We start from the raw sequence: 19,270 nt of genomic DNA on the forward strand, positions 1-19,270 counted from the left end.
GTATATATATATATAAAAGGTCCCAACATAAAACAAATTTTGAACAATTAAATTCGAAAACTAACGGCATTATCTAGAAAAAACAACAATTTACAAAAACAAAAATAAAATAATATGCCAGACATGAACCAACGGCAACCACTGAACTACAAGCCACTTACTTGGGATTGACCCTGGATTTAAATTAGATCCGATCTCGCGTTTTTTGTCTTTTTTTCAAAATACATGTTTTAAATTGTGACTATCTTTAGTTCCGAATCTTTCTATCATTATAATTAATTTAGTTTGAATGAAAATAAAGAACTTGGAATTAATACACTGTTAAGGAGAAACTACATTTTCGGGTTATATTCACCTTAGTTCGTTTATTCAAGTTTGACATCTAACATCTTAATCCGTAATCCACATTTACCTGACAACCTTGTTTATTGTATTTTATCAATCGAATATCCTCACTCACGAGACTGAGACAAATATGTTATTTGTAACAGTATTTATCAAAACTAAATGATTGAAAATATCTTTGTAGAATATGAATATGCCTAATAAGCGAATAATTATAATACATAGATTTCAACATTGGAGAGATTACTGATAAGATGTCCAAAATATATTTTTTTTTTATGTACATGTATATTGCGATTAGTGCTTTATAGTATATCAATGATATTGAATGCCCGCTGACACTGCTGGTTTGAATTTTCTGACGCAAGTATAAATTTAAGAAAAGTTCATAGTTTCTGAATATTTTTAGATTCAATATTGTATTATTATTAACATTTTAAAGTCTCACCACTTACAAACATAAAATGAGAATCACAGAACTAAACAAAACATATAAACATTTGTATTGTATGCATCAATCTTTAAAAGATAACTGAGAGCCGTATAAGACACAATATATACATATATAATGCGGGAAAAGTTCTGTAATGTAGGAAAAGGGGGAAGAATCGCTGCACTGTCGGGTTGTCTCCCCTTTTCCTCGAAAACGTTAATAAACTTAAATGTCGGGGGACTATTCTCGCTTATATCGTATTCTCGGATAAGGAATCTAAATTAGCCTCAGACAATATCTTCGCTCTGTAATCTGGGGAATACTAGCTCGCTCATATTCAGGTCTATGTTATACCTTCTGCTGTCGTGTCCCTCATCTCGGACACTTTCTCCTTTCGAGGCCTGGCGCTGGTGAATAAAATACAATGATGTTTCAATTATTTATTCCAAACAGCTATCTACATTTAAGTGTGATATGTGATCAGTGATCTGTGATCTAAATAGTAAACTTTGTTTTAACTTATTTCTGTTAATGAAAATCTTTTATAAATTTAAGTTAAGTTTTAAATACGAAACTAAGTTATTAAATCAGAAGCTAAATTCTTACTTTTAAAATACAATTTGAAATGGTTTATACTTTAATAATTTACATACCTGGTGAATAAAATACAATGATGTTTCAATTATTTATTCCAAACAGCTATCTACATTTAAGTGTGATATGTGATGTTGGGAAGTTGCGGTCTTCCCTTTTTAACCCCAACATCACGTGCTGATTGGAATTATTTTATTCACCTATGAAATTTAAGCGTCAATTTTGAATTTTATAAAGTTACTTTTTATTGGTCAACTATTCTCTTTTTATGTTATAGATTTATATGATTAATATATATTTTATTTAGTTACATAAAAGCAATTAAAGGATTGTCAAAATCTTAACTTACTTTACAGAATTATTAAGTGGACAATAGAGACACTTTAAGGGTTATTTTCCTACGGCAAATTACAAACATTTTTATTCTTTTAAAAGATGACAGTTTATTTAATTTATTTCTCAACGTCAGATTAATAGCTTTGATCAAAAGAACTCTAGAAATGAGATTAACTATATTATTAAAAAAAAGACGAAACTATTTATAACTTAATCTTACGTCACATACTTTGCCTTGGGGCTTTAGCAATACGATTTAATTCAATTTTATTTATTTATTAGTTTATTTGTCTAAGTTTACTTTATTTTATTTTCCTTTTCCAACATACAATTTTCCATCATTATACATATACATTTTTTTTTACTCATTTACATTCAAAATTTAGAGTGTCCGTATACTAAATGAAATGAAACATCTTTTTTTCTTTAAGAACAAGTGAAATAAAATGCCGTTTCTTTTCAATTAAATATTGTTGATGTTTTTTGGCACCTATTGCAGCAACATTGTCGTTATTGAATAAGTATAAAAAAATCGCTATTTGACATTTATAAGATATAAATGTAAAGCTTAATGTATCATGATATGTCTATAATGATATGGGCATTTTAAAGGACAAGAATATAAAAGAGAAGATGAGGTATGATTAAAATACGAGTACAATAGTTAACTGTATAATTTGTGTATGTATTTGATCCTATGAGCTCGAAAAAGAGTAGGCTAATGCCGCTACAAGGCAGCACTCGCACCCTTAAAGTGGAAAGGGATTAATATAAGTTGCAAAACTTGTTTCCCAATCCACTATAAATAAATATGTTTAAACTAAAGATCAAGTGCATTTGAGCCAATTAATACCATGTTATACATCTAACTATTTTATTTTCAACAGATTCACAAGTTTTGCATTTTTAAACCGCGTGTGCATATATATTTTATTCATTCGTTTGTTTAAATTGTGGAGAATGTGACTTTACTAAGACTACCCATTTAAAGTTTGAAACACAAAACGATAGATACACCGAGGTCGTTTTGCTTGAGTGATTTACCTGTAAAAAGCCCGGGTCTCATACATGTTTAAAATTAATTAATGCATGTTTGAAATAGCTTAACAGGGGCGTAGCCTATTAGTTTGACGCAACTAACCACCAACTTGATTTCAATTGATTTACCGCAGAGAAATCTATTTAACGGGCGTTAAAATGAATTAATATGAATTGAAATGAATTAAATATAATTTTTAAATTTTGTCAATCTTTATCAAATAATGATCAATCTCATTTAAATAGCGTTAACACGTTTTTGTCCGTTCAAGCTAATTTCGGGTTACTAGTGTTGGTAATCATACTGTATCTCCTTATTGTTATAAAAATACAATGATTTCTCTTTCTTTTACAGGATATAATGGCAAGTTGGGATGAGGTAAGTTTTTCTTCTTAAAAGTCAGTGGTCATGTGACCTATGTTGTTTATTAAATTTACAGAAAGGTACAGGCGTCCAGTATACTTAGGGGGAGAACAGGAGAAATCAAAATGACTACAGTGAAAAGAATTTCAATATACAAAATTCCAGGACACAAACAAAGAGACACAAGATATCAAAGGACATTCACAACTCTTTTAAGTCGAAGAGAAACTGACGACGCCATGGCAAAAAATTAAGAGGCAATGCCAGAGAAAACCAGGCAGAACTTGGAAATTTTGTTCAACAGCCTTTTTGAGATAAATGTGTTTTTGTAATGTATCCACCTTGTTTTGTTGGGAAATGACATTTTAAAAAGTCATATTGGGTTATTATGTATAAAAAAATTAATTTGATTTTTCAGTAAATTTGACTGCTTATATAGGGAAATAAGGGTATTAATTTCCCAACAAAAACAGCCTACAATATAACAATTGATATATATTCTAAAAGATGACCATGAATACAACAGGAAATGATAATAACATCTTTGGTATCTGTTGATATGTAAATGTTCTAATGCAGTAAACTGTCAGGAAACAGCAGTTTATTTTCGTCTTTTTGGTGTTTAGACATACCAAAAGTGATGCTCTTCAATTTAAAAACCGATAAAGGTTGTAACCAGCTGGTAATATTTTGACAGAAAAATGAACTTCTGTTGTATATTTGTATACATAATTGAACATTTTGATAAGATTTAAGAAAAGTACATAACTTTGTGGTGTTGGGAAACTTATTTCCCTCACCAGGAGATTGTTGCATACATGTACGGGTGATCACTTCCAGACAGAGGTAGTTACAATACGTATCTGTACGGGAATGAGGATTATTTATAAGACTGAAATTATTGTATTATTTGCTGGAAATGTGGAATATGAGGAATTTAAAGCCATTCGTGAGTAGTTTTTGATGATTCAGCTGGAGAAATGCTGGAAATTATACAGTTTTCTCCCACCTCAAAACAGTACATGATATATCATGGACACCAAAAGCAAACTATAAAGATCTAAATGCCATAATTTTGTGCATCTTGAAAACTGGAAAGGCGGATCACTTTGAAGCAGATGATAGTGATAGTGTTTAAAAGAATTCTTTGTGACAGTTATACCAGTTGGAACAGGTAATAGTTTAAATTATGAAAGTTTAAAATTACTTCTCAGATAAATCATGTGGCCCGTTCAATAATTTTAATACATCCCCCCTTTCCCTCATATTTTTAGTTCATTTTATACATTAACCTGTCCATTTAAAAATAGAATTAATCATACAAAAAAGTCTTTTAACTTTGAATGTTTTAATGTAGTAAGATGCTAACAGCTCATTATATATTTTCCACTGGTTCTTAAGATAAGAAAATAACTAATTTGATTTTAAATACAATTTTCCAAATTCAATTCAAAGAATAATTGATCACCTTATAATCTTTTATTTCTTTAAACAGATAAAAGATACATCAGATGACAGACTTACATATAGAGGAGCCTATAATTAGGGAAATGGATCAACTTGATTTTGAAGCTAACCTACTGCATTAATATGAAAATTCATAAGTGAGTACCAGTATCTCTTAAACATTTGTTAAAGTACATTTTTTACATGTTTATCTATATTTTGATAAAGTACCATATGAGATAACGTATGTGAAATCTTAAATCCTGTAAATAAACTAGACATTACATCAGTACATAATGTAAATCAGAATAAGAAAGCATAACAAATGAATTGTTAAACATTTTAATATGACCAGTGTCAGCTTAATTTAAGAACAAATTAAAACACAGATGACACACACATAAAAATTAATGAGACCAAGTGTGTATTTTCCAGATATGCAAGAAGGGTTTTAATCTCTCACTACAAATGTATTTGAAGTCTTGAATGTGAAATCTTCTAAAAAATTATACTAAACTTCAAATATGTGTACTTGAATATATGTATATAATATTACAATTCATCTTATTTAATATAATTAATTTAAAACATTTTCAAGCAAAAATCTGATGTATAAATGTATAGCTTGACTATTCCTTCATTTGTTTTCAGGTGACTGAGCTTAAAGAAAATCACACATGAAACTGTAATGAGTTTGGGAGACTCATACAACAGAACATTTAAATACCTATTAATTTTTTTATGTATATGTTTGACTTTTGGTAATATTTTGGAAGTTACTTTAGTAATTGAGAGACTCAATGTTGAAAATGACAATTTTGATAGAGGACAATTTTAAGAATATCAACTTAGTTGTTTATGAATCTTTATTTTTTAAAATATTACTAGGTGTCTGACAGAATTTTTTAAAAATTTCTGAAACTATTTAGATATTTATCATGTTTCATGTGTTTATATAGGCAAATATTTATACATGTCATTTATGTTATGCAAGGGTTTATATGAATTTCTAAAAAGATGTATATATATGTGTTGATAAAATAAGTTCCAAATTATTACAGAGTAACAGAAAATGGGATCAATTTCTATTAAAACAAATCTGTTGAAAGGGAATGAAAAGTCAAAAATTGTATTTTTTTAAATAATTGTGTTAACATTTTTGTGCTATTTAGAAATATGTACACAAAAAAAATAAACTTTAATATAAGTATCAATGTAGTATGCCCTTGTTATTTTTTGTTTTGTGCAGTACATGCATTTGAATCTTGATCAAAATTTATGGATTGAATTACTAAACAGAATAAACTAATTGTTATGTTAACACTGTTGCTAAGTATATGTCACATTTAATGAGGCCAAGTTATCCGTCTTATTAACAAAGGAGGTTTGATATGATTGCCAATTTCAAGGCTGCATGTACCTATCACAGTTCTCTTTAGGCCATAATCATTGTGATGTATGGGAATAATTCTCTGTTGTCATATTCTGACTTTTATACAAACCAAGTGATGAAGATAAAGGGTGCTTCTATTTCCAAAGGTTTTGAAGAAACTGCTATGGAACACAATAAAAATCAGAAGATGTAGTATAACAGTGGCGGATCCAGAAATTTTCATAAGAGGGGGCACACTGACTGACCTAAGGGGGCCCCTCCAGTCACGCTTCAGTGATTCCCTAAATCCCCCCCCAAAAAAATAAAAAAAATAATTATAAATGGAAAAGATCCATGGTCATGATGGTCATGCCAGTTGGGAGTTCAGAATATATAAGGTTGAGAAATGAGGATCTAATCATTTATTATTCGACCGCAAACAATTTTTGGGAATGTATAATGGTATGATGTCGTCATTGTTGTTGTCTGAAGACACATTGGTTTCCGGACAATACCTTCAGTTTAAATTAATGGATATCTATGAAATTTTGTTATAAGGTTCAATTCCCCTAAAGGAAGGTTTGGATAAATTTGGGGATGATGGTCCTTGGAACACAACAGATTGTCTTGAGGAGCTGCACACATGTGCCAACTATCAAAAGATTTTGTCAAAGGGCAAACAGATAATGCTCCCGACACAAAATTATAAACAAAAGTCATCTTTTAACTTTGAGGTCAAAGGTCAAAGTACAGCAAAAAATTGTATTATAGGTATCTGTGGCATTGACTTATGATCTAGATGCCAATTCAGGGAGAATTTTCTTGCATCTTCCACCTAAGTACTTTCATGGTGAAAATTTGTACAAAAAAGGCCTACAGGAAATGAATAGTGTACATTGTATGCTTGCTATGGCAACCAAAGGAACAAAGTGGCGACAAGACTACAACTTTTTTTCTTTATTTTTTTTCATCAAAAACTCACTAAAACATGATAAATACAATAAAGATGCAAAAGTGTATGGTATTTTGCAACTTAATCCATGTAATACCATTTTGGTTTGCCAAAGCATAATTTTCTTAATATTACAATTTTCCTTATTTTTTGCATTTTTTTACTGATTGTTTTAAAAAGAGTAAAAAAGATACCAAAAATTGTACTTTCATTATTTTTATGCCCCACCTACGATAGTGCCTCCGTTCGTCTGTCCGTCCGTCTGTCCTGCTTCAGGTTAAAGTTTTTGGTCAAGGTAGTTTTTGATGAAGATGAAGTCCAATCAACTTGAAACTTAGTAACATGTGCCCTATGATAAGTTTTTTCTAATTTAAAAGCCAAATTAGAGTTTTGACCCCAACTTTACGGTTCACTGAACATAGAAAATGATAGTGCAAATTTCAGGTTAAATTTTTTGGTCAAGTTAGTTATTGATAAAGTAGAAGTTTAATCAACTTGAAACTTAGTGTACATGTTCCCTTTGATAACATCATTATAATTTTAATGCCGAATTAGAGAATTTATTCCAATTTCACGGTCCACTAAACATAGAAAATGATAGTGCGAGTGGGGCATCCGTGTACTGTGGACACATTATTGTTTTAAACCAACATAGTACTAGACTTCCATATCAGTAGTAAGTCATAAATGTTGTTTTCCTCTGGTGATGGATAATTGAAAACGGTTAGAAACTGGCTTTTCTTAAATTTTCTCAATTTTTCTTATTTTAGCATTTTTTTACCTAATTTTATTTTTTAAATCAAAAAGATACCAAAAATTTCATTTTCATCATTTTTCACACCAAAAATAGTACTAGACTTGCATATAGGTAGTTTAATCATTAGTGTTGTTTTCCTCTGGTGATGGATAATTGAAAACGGTCAGAAAACGGCTTTTCTCAAATTTTCTCAATTTTCCCTATTTTAGCATTTTTTTACCTTATTTCTTGAAAAAAATCAAAAAGATACCAAAATTTTATTCTCATTATTTTTTACACCAACATAGTACAAGACTTCCATACAGGTAGTTAAGTCATTAAGGCTGTTTTTCTCCCATGATTGATCATTGAAAACGGTTAGAAACTGGCATTTCTTAATTTTCCCTATTTTAGCATTTTTTTACCTCATTTTTTGAAAAAAATCAAAAAGATACCAAAAATTTTATTTCCATTATTTTTTACACCAACATAGTTCTAAACTTCCATATAGGTAGTTTAGTCATAAGGGCTGTTTTTCTCCAATGATGGTTCATTGAAAACGGTTAGAAACTGGCATTTCTCAATTTTCTCAATTTTCCTTATTTTAGCATTTTTTTACCTTATTTTTCGAAAAAAATCAAAAAGATACCAAAAATTTTATTTTCATTATTTTTTACACCAACATAGTACTAGACTTCCATATAGGTAGTTTTGTCCTAAGTATTGTTTTTCTCTGATGACGGATAATTGAAAACAGTAAGAAACTGGTTTTTTCCCCATACATTTCAATGGAAAATAGCGGTTTGAGCCCTTATATTGAATTTCATTAAAAAAAATGTCAAATTCACAAAAAATTGAAAAAAAAATTATATATTCCCAGTCAGTATGTTATACTGAAAGGGAAAAATATAAGTTTGACCAAATTAATTTTTTTTAGTTGAACAGTCCTGCCTGGTTTTCTCTGGCATTGCCTCTTAAAAACAATCAACATACAAACAACATTCCACAAAACATTACATAGAAAATTAAAGACCCTACAATATATATACTAACCCCAACAAAAACTGAGGCTCATCTCCAAACTGATGCATTAAACAATGTCTAAAGATTTTTCTAAAAAAAACACTCTGAAATTATAGACAATTTCATTCCCTCTTTATAGTCATTGTATTTAATATAAGCTATTGAAACTGTAAACATGTAGCTTATTAAATTCAATTATTACATTTATAATACATTTGTATATTTTAGAGGAAAATGTAAAAACTTTGTTTTGCTTACAGAAACTTCTGAAAGCTGCAAAGGAGGGAAATATAAAAGAGGTAGAATCATGTGTAAAGAACAGAGCTAATTTGGAATGTAGAACCAATGATGTGGTAAGTGAAGTAAAATGTGTTTATTATATACTTGATATATAGTACACACAATATGAATCAGTCAAACATTGCTCTTGTTAGTGTTCAGTGATTCAATGTTAATTTCTGGTTATTGCAAATAGTCTTCAAAATATTCATGATATTAAGAAACATTATTACACATCCCGAATGTATATAGAACTCTTGTATTCCACAAAAACAGTGCAAAACATAAGTTCATAACACCAATATATATAACTCCTGTATTCAACACAAACAGTGAGAAACATCAGTACACATCACCAATGTATACAACTCCTGTATTCAACATAAACAGTAAGAAACATCAGTACACACCACCAATGTATACAACTCCTGTATTCAACACCTATACCCAAGAAAAACAGCAGAAAAACACATTAAGTACATGAAGTAGAAGAAGAATGCCATGGCCAGACGAAAAGACAAACAACAGCCCCAAACAAACTTGAAATACTTCATTACACTGATGAATACCACTCCAGTTTGTTTGTCAAAGGGTTGCTGTCTAATACTTCGTAACTGTATACAACTGAAATATTGTGATTTACTTCATTACACTGATGAATACCACTCCAGTTTGTTTGTCAAAGGGTTGCTGTCTGATACTTCATAACTGTATACAACTGAAATATTGTGATTTATTTCATTACACTGATGAATACCACTCCAGTTTGTTTGTCAAAGGGTTGCTGTCTGATACTTCGTAACTGTATACAACTGAAATATTGTGATTTACTTCATTACACTGATGAATACCACTCCAGTTTGTATGTCAAAGGGTTGCTGTCTGATACTTCGTAACTGTATACAACTGAAATATTGTGATTTACTTCATTACACTGATGAATACCACTCCAGTTTGTTTGTCAAAGGGTTGCTGTCTGATACTTCATAACTGTATACAACTGAAATATTGTGATTTACTTCATTACACTGATGAATACCACTCCAGTTTGTATGTCAAAGGGTTGCTGTCTGATACTTCCTAACTGTATACAACTGCAATATTGTGATTTACTTCATTACACTGATGAATACCACTCCAGTGTGTTTGTCAAAAGGTTGCCGTCTGATACTTCGTAACTATACAACTGAAATATTGTGATTTATTCATTACACATGTTACACTGATGAATACCACTCTAGTTTGTAAGTCAAAGGGTTGCTGTCTGATACTTCTTAACTGTATACAACTGAAATATTGCGATTGACTTCATTACACTGATGAATACCACTCCAGTTTGTATGTCAAATGGTTGCTGTCTGATACTTCTTAACTGTATACAACTGAAATATTGTGATTGACTTCATTACACTGATGAATACAACTCCAGTTTGTTTGTCAAAGGGTTGCTGTCTGATACTTCCTAAGTGTATACAACTGAAGTATTTTGATTTACTTCATTACACTGATGAATACAGATGGGTGCGGTCCTAACCTTGACAAAAGTTAACTTAGAGTTAACTTGTTGACTGCTTTCTAAGTTAACTTGAGAATTTTTAAGCAGTCAAGCAAGTTAACTTAGTCGTCGGTGGACCAGACCTACGGTCTGCTTTTTTAGGACTGCTGCAGACCTATCGACAAGTCTGCTTCAGACCAGACCTGTGGACAAGTCTGCTTTTGACCAGTCCTGAGAACAGGTCTGCCCCAGACCAGACCTGTGGACAAGTCTGCTTTTGACCAGTCCTGATATTTATTTATTTTTTTGATATACATGTATTCTTATATAAATAAAAAATGGCTATACGATCACACAGAGTTTTTTTTTATTAGAAGGCGGATAGAAAGGTTATCCAACGCATCGGAACAATATTCTTATATCACGGGATATCGGCAACATTGTCTACGTTACTTCGTTCCCCGTTGTTTACCTGTCCCTTCCTAAATTTTACTTATGCATAAATTTATACTTGCATGGATATTTCATTATTCAACTTGTTTGCATTGGATTTACTATTCTATTTCCCGCAGAATATTCTAACAGAAATTGTACAGTGTCCGTAAGCATACGGTGTGGTAAAACTATCAACAATCTCGTCAAATTCGTCAGATTTATTGAGAGATTTGTCATTGCCGATATTTATACAGTTATATGGGACGTCCTAAAATTATACTCAATGCGCATTTGAATGAAATAGTTGCCACTTGACGTTTAACTATAAACAAAATCAATCAACCGACATAATAGATTCCAAGAAGAGAACCTCGTATACTTTTTTTATTAAATCATTGTAAATAGTACGAATGAATTCAGACATGTCAGTGTTGGTACGGATTCGTTGGTACTTTGATAATGTGGCATAATAGTTTTGTTTTACACGTACACCATCGTGAACTCCTATATATGATGTGACTGTTATTATGAATAAAGAGATGAAATTCTGACATTCTCAATTTTTTCAGAATATTTTTTGCATTAATAGTTTTCCAATATTATTGTTTACTTGTACATTTACGGTCCTACTAAAATGTGAACAGGAGCGCCAGGAGAAGACTTTAAGGCGCTCGGTACAATGGTATGCGGGAATATAGATTTGCACATATGATCAGTTTTGGTCAAATAGTTTTGTTTTCAAAGTCAGCATGAGGTATTAAAACTACTGAAATTTTGTTACGTATCAATATTTTGAATAAAAGGAGGACATGATGGCACCCTTAATTTAGGCGAACAAAAATTGTTGTTATTACATTGCAATATTGCTGTCCATTGTCATGATTGTATTATACATTGATTCCTGACATACAAATAATGCGGATTAATACTATGCCGGTACGTCATGGTGTATATAGATTTACAAATTAAAGTGCACAAATGGTCAGTTTTGGTAATGCGGTCAAATAATTTTGTTATACATGTCAGCCAGAGGTATCAAAACTACTTAAATTTTGTTACGTATCAATATTTTGAATAAAATGAGGACATGCTGGTATCCTAAATTTATGCGAACAAAAATTTGTTGTTATTATATTGCAATATTGCTGTCCATTGTCATGATTGTATCATACATTAAATCCTGACATAAAAAGAATGACTGATTTACTGTCTGGGTATATAGATTTTCAAATTAAAGTGCATATATGATCAGATTTGGTGGATGCGGTCAATTAATTTTGTTGTACAAGTCAACTGGAGGCATCAAAACTACTGAAATTTTGTTACGTATCAGTATTTTAAGTAAAATGAGGACATGCTGGCACCCTTAATTTAGGCGAACAAAAATTTGTTGTTATTATATTGCAATATTACTGTCCATTGTCATGATTGTATTATACATTGAATCCTGACATAAAAATATGGCTGATTTACTATGCAGGTATATAGATTTACAAATTAAAGTGCATATATGGTCAGTTTTGGTGGATGCGGTCAAATAATTTTGTTGTACAAGTCAACTGGAGGTATCAAAACTACTGAAATTTTGTTATGTATCAGTATTTTAAGTAAAATGAGGACATGCTGGTATCCTAAATTTATGCGAACAAAACTTTGTTGTTATTATATTGCAATATTGCTGTCCATTGTCATGATTGTATCATACATTAAATCCTGACATAAAAATATGGCTGATTTACTATGCAGGTATATAGATTTACAAATTAAAGTGCATATATGGTCAGTTTTGGTGGATGCGGTCAAATAATTTTGTTGTACAAGTCAACTGGAGGTATCAAAACTACTGAAATTTTGTTACGTATCAGTATTTTAAGTAAAATGAGGACATGCTGGTATCCTAAATTTATGCTAACAAAAATTTGTTGTTATTATAATGCAATATTGCTGTCCATTGTCATGATTGTATTATACATTGAATCCTGACATAAAAAATATGGCTGATTTACTATGCGGGTATATAGATTTACAAATTAAAGTGCACATATGGTCAGTTTTGGTGGATGCGGTCAAATGATTTTGTTGTACAAGTCAACTGGAGGTATCAAAACTACTGAAATTGTGTTACGTATCAATATTTTGAATAAAATGAGGACATGCTGGTATCCTAAATTTATGCGAACAAAAATTTGTTGTTATTATATTGCAATATTGCTGTCCATTGTCATGATTGTATTATACATTGAATCCTGAAATAAAAAATATGGCTGATTTACTATGCGGGTATATAGATTTACAAATTAAAGTGCACATATGGTCAGTTTTGGTGGATGCGGTCAAATAATTTTGTTGTACAAATCAACTGGAGGTATCAAAACTACTGAAATTTTGTTACGTATCAATATTTTGAATAAAATGAGGACATGCTGGTATCCTAACTTTATGCAAACAAAAAATTGTTGTTATTATATTGCAATATTACTGTCCATTGTCATGATTGTATTATACATTGAATCCTGACATAAAAATATGGCTGATTTACTATGCAGGTATATAGATTTACAAATTAAAGTGCATATATGGTCAGTTTTGGTGGATGCGGTCAAATAATTTTGTTGTACAAGTCAACTGGAGGTATCAAAACTACTGAAATTTTGTTACGTATCAATATTTTGAATAAAATGAGGACATGCTGGTATCCTAAATTTATGCGAACAAAAAATTGTTGTTATTATATTGCAATATTGTTGTTCATTGTCATGATTGTATTATACATTGATTCTGGCATAAAAAATATGGCTGATTAACTATGCGGGTATATAGATTTACAAATTAAAGTGCCCATATGGTCAGTTTTGGTGGATGTGGTCAAATAATTTTGTTGTACAAGTCAGCTGGAGGTATCAAAACTACTGAAATTTTCTTACGTATCAATATTTTGAATAAAATGAGGACATGCTGGTATCCTAAATTTATGCGAACAAAAATTTGTTGTTATTATATTGCAATATTACTGTCCATTGTCATGATTATATTATACATTGAATCCTGACATAAAAATATGGCTGATTTACTATGCAGGTATATAGATTTACTAATTAAAGTGCATATATGGTCAGTTTTGGTGGATGCGGTCAAATAATTTTGTTGTACAAGTCAACTGGAGGCATCAAAACTACTGATATTTTGTTACGTGTCAGTATTTTAAGTAAAAAAGAGGACGTGCCGGCACCCTTAATTTAGGCGAACAAAAATTTGTTGTTATTATATTGCAATATTGCTGTCCATTGTCATGATTGTATTATACATTGAATCCTGACATTAAAAATATGGCTGATTTACTATGCAGGTATATAGATTTACAAATTAAAGTGCACATATGGTCAGTTTTGGTGGATGTGGTCAAATAATTTTGTTGTACAAGTCAGCTGGAGGTATCAAAACTACTGAAATTTTCTTACGTATCAATATTTTGAATAAAATGAGGACATGCTGGTATCCTAAATTTATGCGAACAAAAATTTGTTGTTATTATATTGCAATATTACTGTCCATTGTCATGATTATATTATACATTGAATCCTGACATAAAAATATGGCTGATTTACTATGCAGGTATATAGATTTACAAATTAAAGTGCATATATGGTCAGTTTTGGTGGATGCGGTCAAATAATTTTGTTGTACAAGTCAACTGGAGGCATCAAAACTACTGATATTTTGTTACGTGTCAGTATTTTAAGTAAAAAAGAGGACATGCCGGCACCCTTAATTTAGGCGAACAAAAATTTGTTGTTATTATATTGCAATATTGCTGTCCATTGTCATGATTGTATTATACATTGAATCCTGACATTAAAAATAAGGCTGATTTACTTTGCTGGTATATAGATTTACAATTTAAAGTTCACATATGGTAAGTTTTGGTAATGCTGTCAAATAATTTTGTTGTGCACGTCAGCTGGAGGTATCAAAACTACTGAAATTTTGTTCCGTATCAATATTTTGAATAAAATGAGGACATGCTGGTATCCTAAATTTATGCGAACAAAACTTTTTTGTTATTATATTGCAATTTTGCTGTCCATTGTCATGATTGTATTATACATTGAATCCTGACATAAAAAAATATGGCTGATTTACTATGCAGGTATATAGATTTACAAATTAAAGTGCATATATGGTCAGTTTTGGTGGATGCGGTCAAATAATTTTGTTGTACAGGTCAACTTGATTCATCAAAACTACTGAAATTTTGTTACATATCAGTATTTTGAGTAAGAAGAGGACATGCTGGCACCCTTAATTTAGGCGAGCAAAAATTTGTAGTCATTATTTAAATGAATTAAACTATTGCTGATTGTGGCTGCATAGTTCAAGGATGTATAACTAACAAGGACGTATACACCTAACATCAAATACACTTCTTTTCAAAAATATACATAATATGATTGATTTTGATCTCGGAATATATATATATTCAGTGCCTGTCATCATTGTAACCGAGATCGTTTTTATAATAGATAGATTGTCAGATCACAGATAAATCTGTGTTACGTTCTGTGCGTACTTATTTTCAAATATTTGTATTTAATCCTGTTCATAAAACGGAAGTATTAATTTTCAAATTACTTTATTTTCGATGTTTATACAACGAAAAAAAGATATTATTTTTTTTTTAAATCAACGAAGAGCGGTCCTGGTTACAAGTTAACTTAGTGTAGAGCAGACCAGTCAAAAGTTAACTTGGGAACAGGTCTGGTTTTGATCGGATTTGTCCAAGCAGAAGTTAACTTTGTGGCAGGACCGGTTTCCAAGTTAACTTATGTTAACTTTATGACAGGACTGGTTCCGAAGTTAACTTATGTTAACTTATGACAGGACTGGTTCGAAGTTAACTTATATCAATAGCGGACCTGTTTCCAAGTTAACTTTTTGGCAGACATAAAAACAGTCCTAGGACCATGTCCGCTTTTCAAGTTAACTAGATTTTGGTCCTAGGACTGGTCAGAGCAGTCCTATATTCGGTCACAGGTTAACTTTTACCAGTCCAAATGACTGGTTATCAAGTTAACTTGCTGTACAGGTTAGGAGCGCACCCATCTGTACCACTCCAGTTTGTATGTCAAAGGGTTGCTGTCTGAAACTTCTTAACTTTATACAACTGAAATATTGTGATTGACTTCATAACACTGATGAATACCAATCAAGTTTGTATGTCAAAGGGTTGCTGTCTGATTCTTCTTAACTGTATACAACTGAAATATTTCGATTTACTTCATTACACTGATGAATACCACTCCAGTTTGTATGTCAAAGGGTTGCTGTCTAATACTTCTTAACTGTATACAACTGAAATATTGTGATTTACTTCATTACACTGATGAATACCACTTCAGTTTGTTTGTCAAAGGGTTGCTGTCTGATACTTCGTAACTGTATACAACTGAAACATTGTGATTTATTTATTACACATGTTACACTGATGAATACCACTCTAGTTTGTATGTCAAAGGGTTGCCGTCTGATACTTCTTAACTGCATACAACTGAAATATTGTGATTTATTTTATTATACTTTATGAACCTTAACATACACTTTCATGGTATTCTATAAAAAAAATCCTTTGGTTTTACATAAATCTTGCATCATCATGACACAAGACATGCCACATGATCATACAACATTCATTTACCACTCCTGTACTGAACATGACATGTGACACCTGATCATACAACATTCATTCACCACTCCTGTTCTGAACATGACATGTGACACCTGATCATATAACATTCATTCACCACTCCTGTACTGAACATGACATGCGACACCTGATCATACAACATTCATTACCACTCATGTACTGAACATGACATGTGACACCTGATCATACAACATTCATTAACCACTCCTGTACTAAACATGACATGTGACACCTGATCATACAACATTCATCCACCACTCCTGTACTGAACATGACATGTGACACCTGATCATACAATACGCATTAACCACTCCTGTTCTGAACATGACATGTGACACCTGATCATACAACATTCATCCACCACTCCTGTACTGAACATGACATGTGACACCTGATCATACAACATTCATCCACCACTCCTCTACTGAACATGACATGTGACACCACTTCATACAACATTCATTAACCACTCCTATACTGAACATGACATGTGACACCTGATCATACAACATTCATTACCACTCCTATACTGAACATGACATGTGACACCTGATCATACAACATTCATCCACCACTCCTGTACTGAACATGACCTGTGACACCTGATCATACAACATTCATCTACCACTCCTGTACTGAACAGGACATGTGACACCTGTTCATACAACATTCATCTACCACTCCTGTACTGAACATGACATGTGACACCTCATCATACAACATTCATTAACCACTCCTGTACTGAACATGACATTTGACACCTGATCATACAACATTCATCCACCACTCCTGTACTGAACATGACATGTGACACCTGATCATACAATATTCACTAACCACTCCTGTACTTAACATGACATGTGACACCTGATCATACAACATTCATCCACTACTCCTGTACTGAACATGACATGTGACACCTGATCATACAACATTCATCCACCACTCCTCTACTGAACATGACATATGACACCACATCATACAACATTCATTAACCACTCCTGTACTGAACATGACATGTGACACCCGATCATACAACATTCATCCACCAATCCTGTACTGAACATGACATGTGACACCTGATTATACAACATTCATTCACCACTCCTGTTCTGAACATGACATGTGACACCTGATCATAAAACATTCATTCACCACTCCTGTACTGAACATGACATGCGACACCCGATCACACAACATTCATTACTACTCCTGTACTGAACATGACATGTGACACCTGATCATACAACATTCATTCACCACTCTTTTACTGAACATGACATGTGACACCCGATCATACAACATTCATTCACAACTCTTGTACTGAACATGACATGTGACACCTGATCATACAACATTCATTTACAACTCCTGTACTGAACATGACATGTGACACCTGATTATACAACATTCATTCACCACTCTTGTATTGAACATGACACGTGACACCTGATCATACAACATTCATTCACCACTCCTGTACTGAACATGACATGTGACACCTGATCATACAAAATTCATCCACCACTCCTGTACTGAACATGAAATGTGACACCTGATCATACAACATTCATCAATTCCTCTACTGAACATGACTAGCGACACCTAATCATACAACATTCATTTACCACTCCTTTACTGAACATGACATGTGACACCTGATCATACAACGTTCATCCACCACTCCTGTAATGAACATGACATGTGACACCAGATCATACAACATTCATCCACCACTCCTTTACTGAACATGACATGTGACACCTGATCATATAACATTCATTCACCACTCCTGTTCTGAACATGACATACGACACCTGATCATACAACATTCGTTACCAATCCTGTACTGAACATGACATGTGACACCTGCTCATACAACATTCATCCACTCCTTTACTGAACATGACATGCGACACCTAATCATACAACATTCATTTACCACTCCTGTAATGAACATGACATGTGACACCTGATCATACAATATTCATTTACCACTCCTCTACTGAACATGACATGTAACACCACATCATATAACATTCATTCACCACTCCTGTACTGAACATGACATGTGACACCTGCTCATACAACATTCATCCACTCCTTCACTGAACATGACATGCGACTCCTAATCATACAACATTCATCCACCAATCCTGTACTGAACCGGACATGTAACACCTGATCATACAACATTCATCCACCACTCCTGTACTGAACATGACATGTGAGACCTGATCATACAACATTCATTCACCACTTTTGTTTTGAACATGACATGTGACGCCTGATCATATAACATTCATTCACCACTCCTGTACTGAACATGACATGTGACACCCGATCATACAACATTCATCCACCACTCCTGTACTGAACATGACATGTGACACCCGATCATACAACATTCATCCACCACTCCTCTTCTGAACATGACATGTGACACCTGATCATACATCATTCATCCACCACTCCTGTACTGAACATGACATGCGACACCTGATCATACAACATTCGTTACCACTGCTGTACTGAACATAACATGTGCCTCCCGATCATACAACATTCATCCACCACTCCTTTAATGAACATGACATGTCACACCTGATCATACAACATTCATTAACCACTCCTGTACTGAACATAACATGTGACAACTGATCATACAACATTCATTAACCACTCCTGTCCTGAACATGACATGTGACACGTGATCATACA

General features: G+C 32.3%; 2 long non-coding RNA genes across 2 annotated transcripts in view; both read left to right on the forward strand.

The window, feature by feature from the left end:
* Positions 1-19,270, forward strand: part of LOC134683429 (uncharacterized) — a 56,310-nt gene that overhangs the window by 13,697 nt on the left and 23,343 nt on the right. Inside the window, exons 3-4 of the long non-coding RNA XR_010101020.1 lie at positions 3,102-3,125; positions 8,900-8,992. This is a non-coding gene — a long non-coding RNA (uncharacterized LOC134683429). The remainder of the gene's footprint in view (positions 1-3,101; positions 3,126-8,899; positions 8,993-19,270) is intronic.
* LOC134683426 (uncharacterized) lies at positions 3,373-6,235 on the forward strand. The gene is made up of 3 exons (XR_010101017.1): positions 3,373-4,284; positions 4,606-4,714; positions 5,208-6,235. It is a non-coding gene; the product is annotated as an uncharacterized LOC134683426 (long non-coding RNA).

Source organism: Mytilus trossulus, chromosome 9 (assembly GCF_036588685.1).
Source record: "Mytilus trossulus isolate FHL-02 chromosome 9, PNRI_Mtr1.1.1.hap1, whole genome shotgun sequence".
Taxonomy (NCBI): Eukaryota; Metazoa; Mollusca; class Bivalvia; order Mytilida; family Mytilidae; genus Mytilus; species Mytilus trossulus.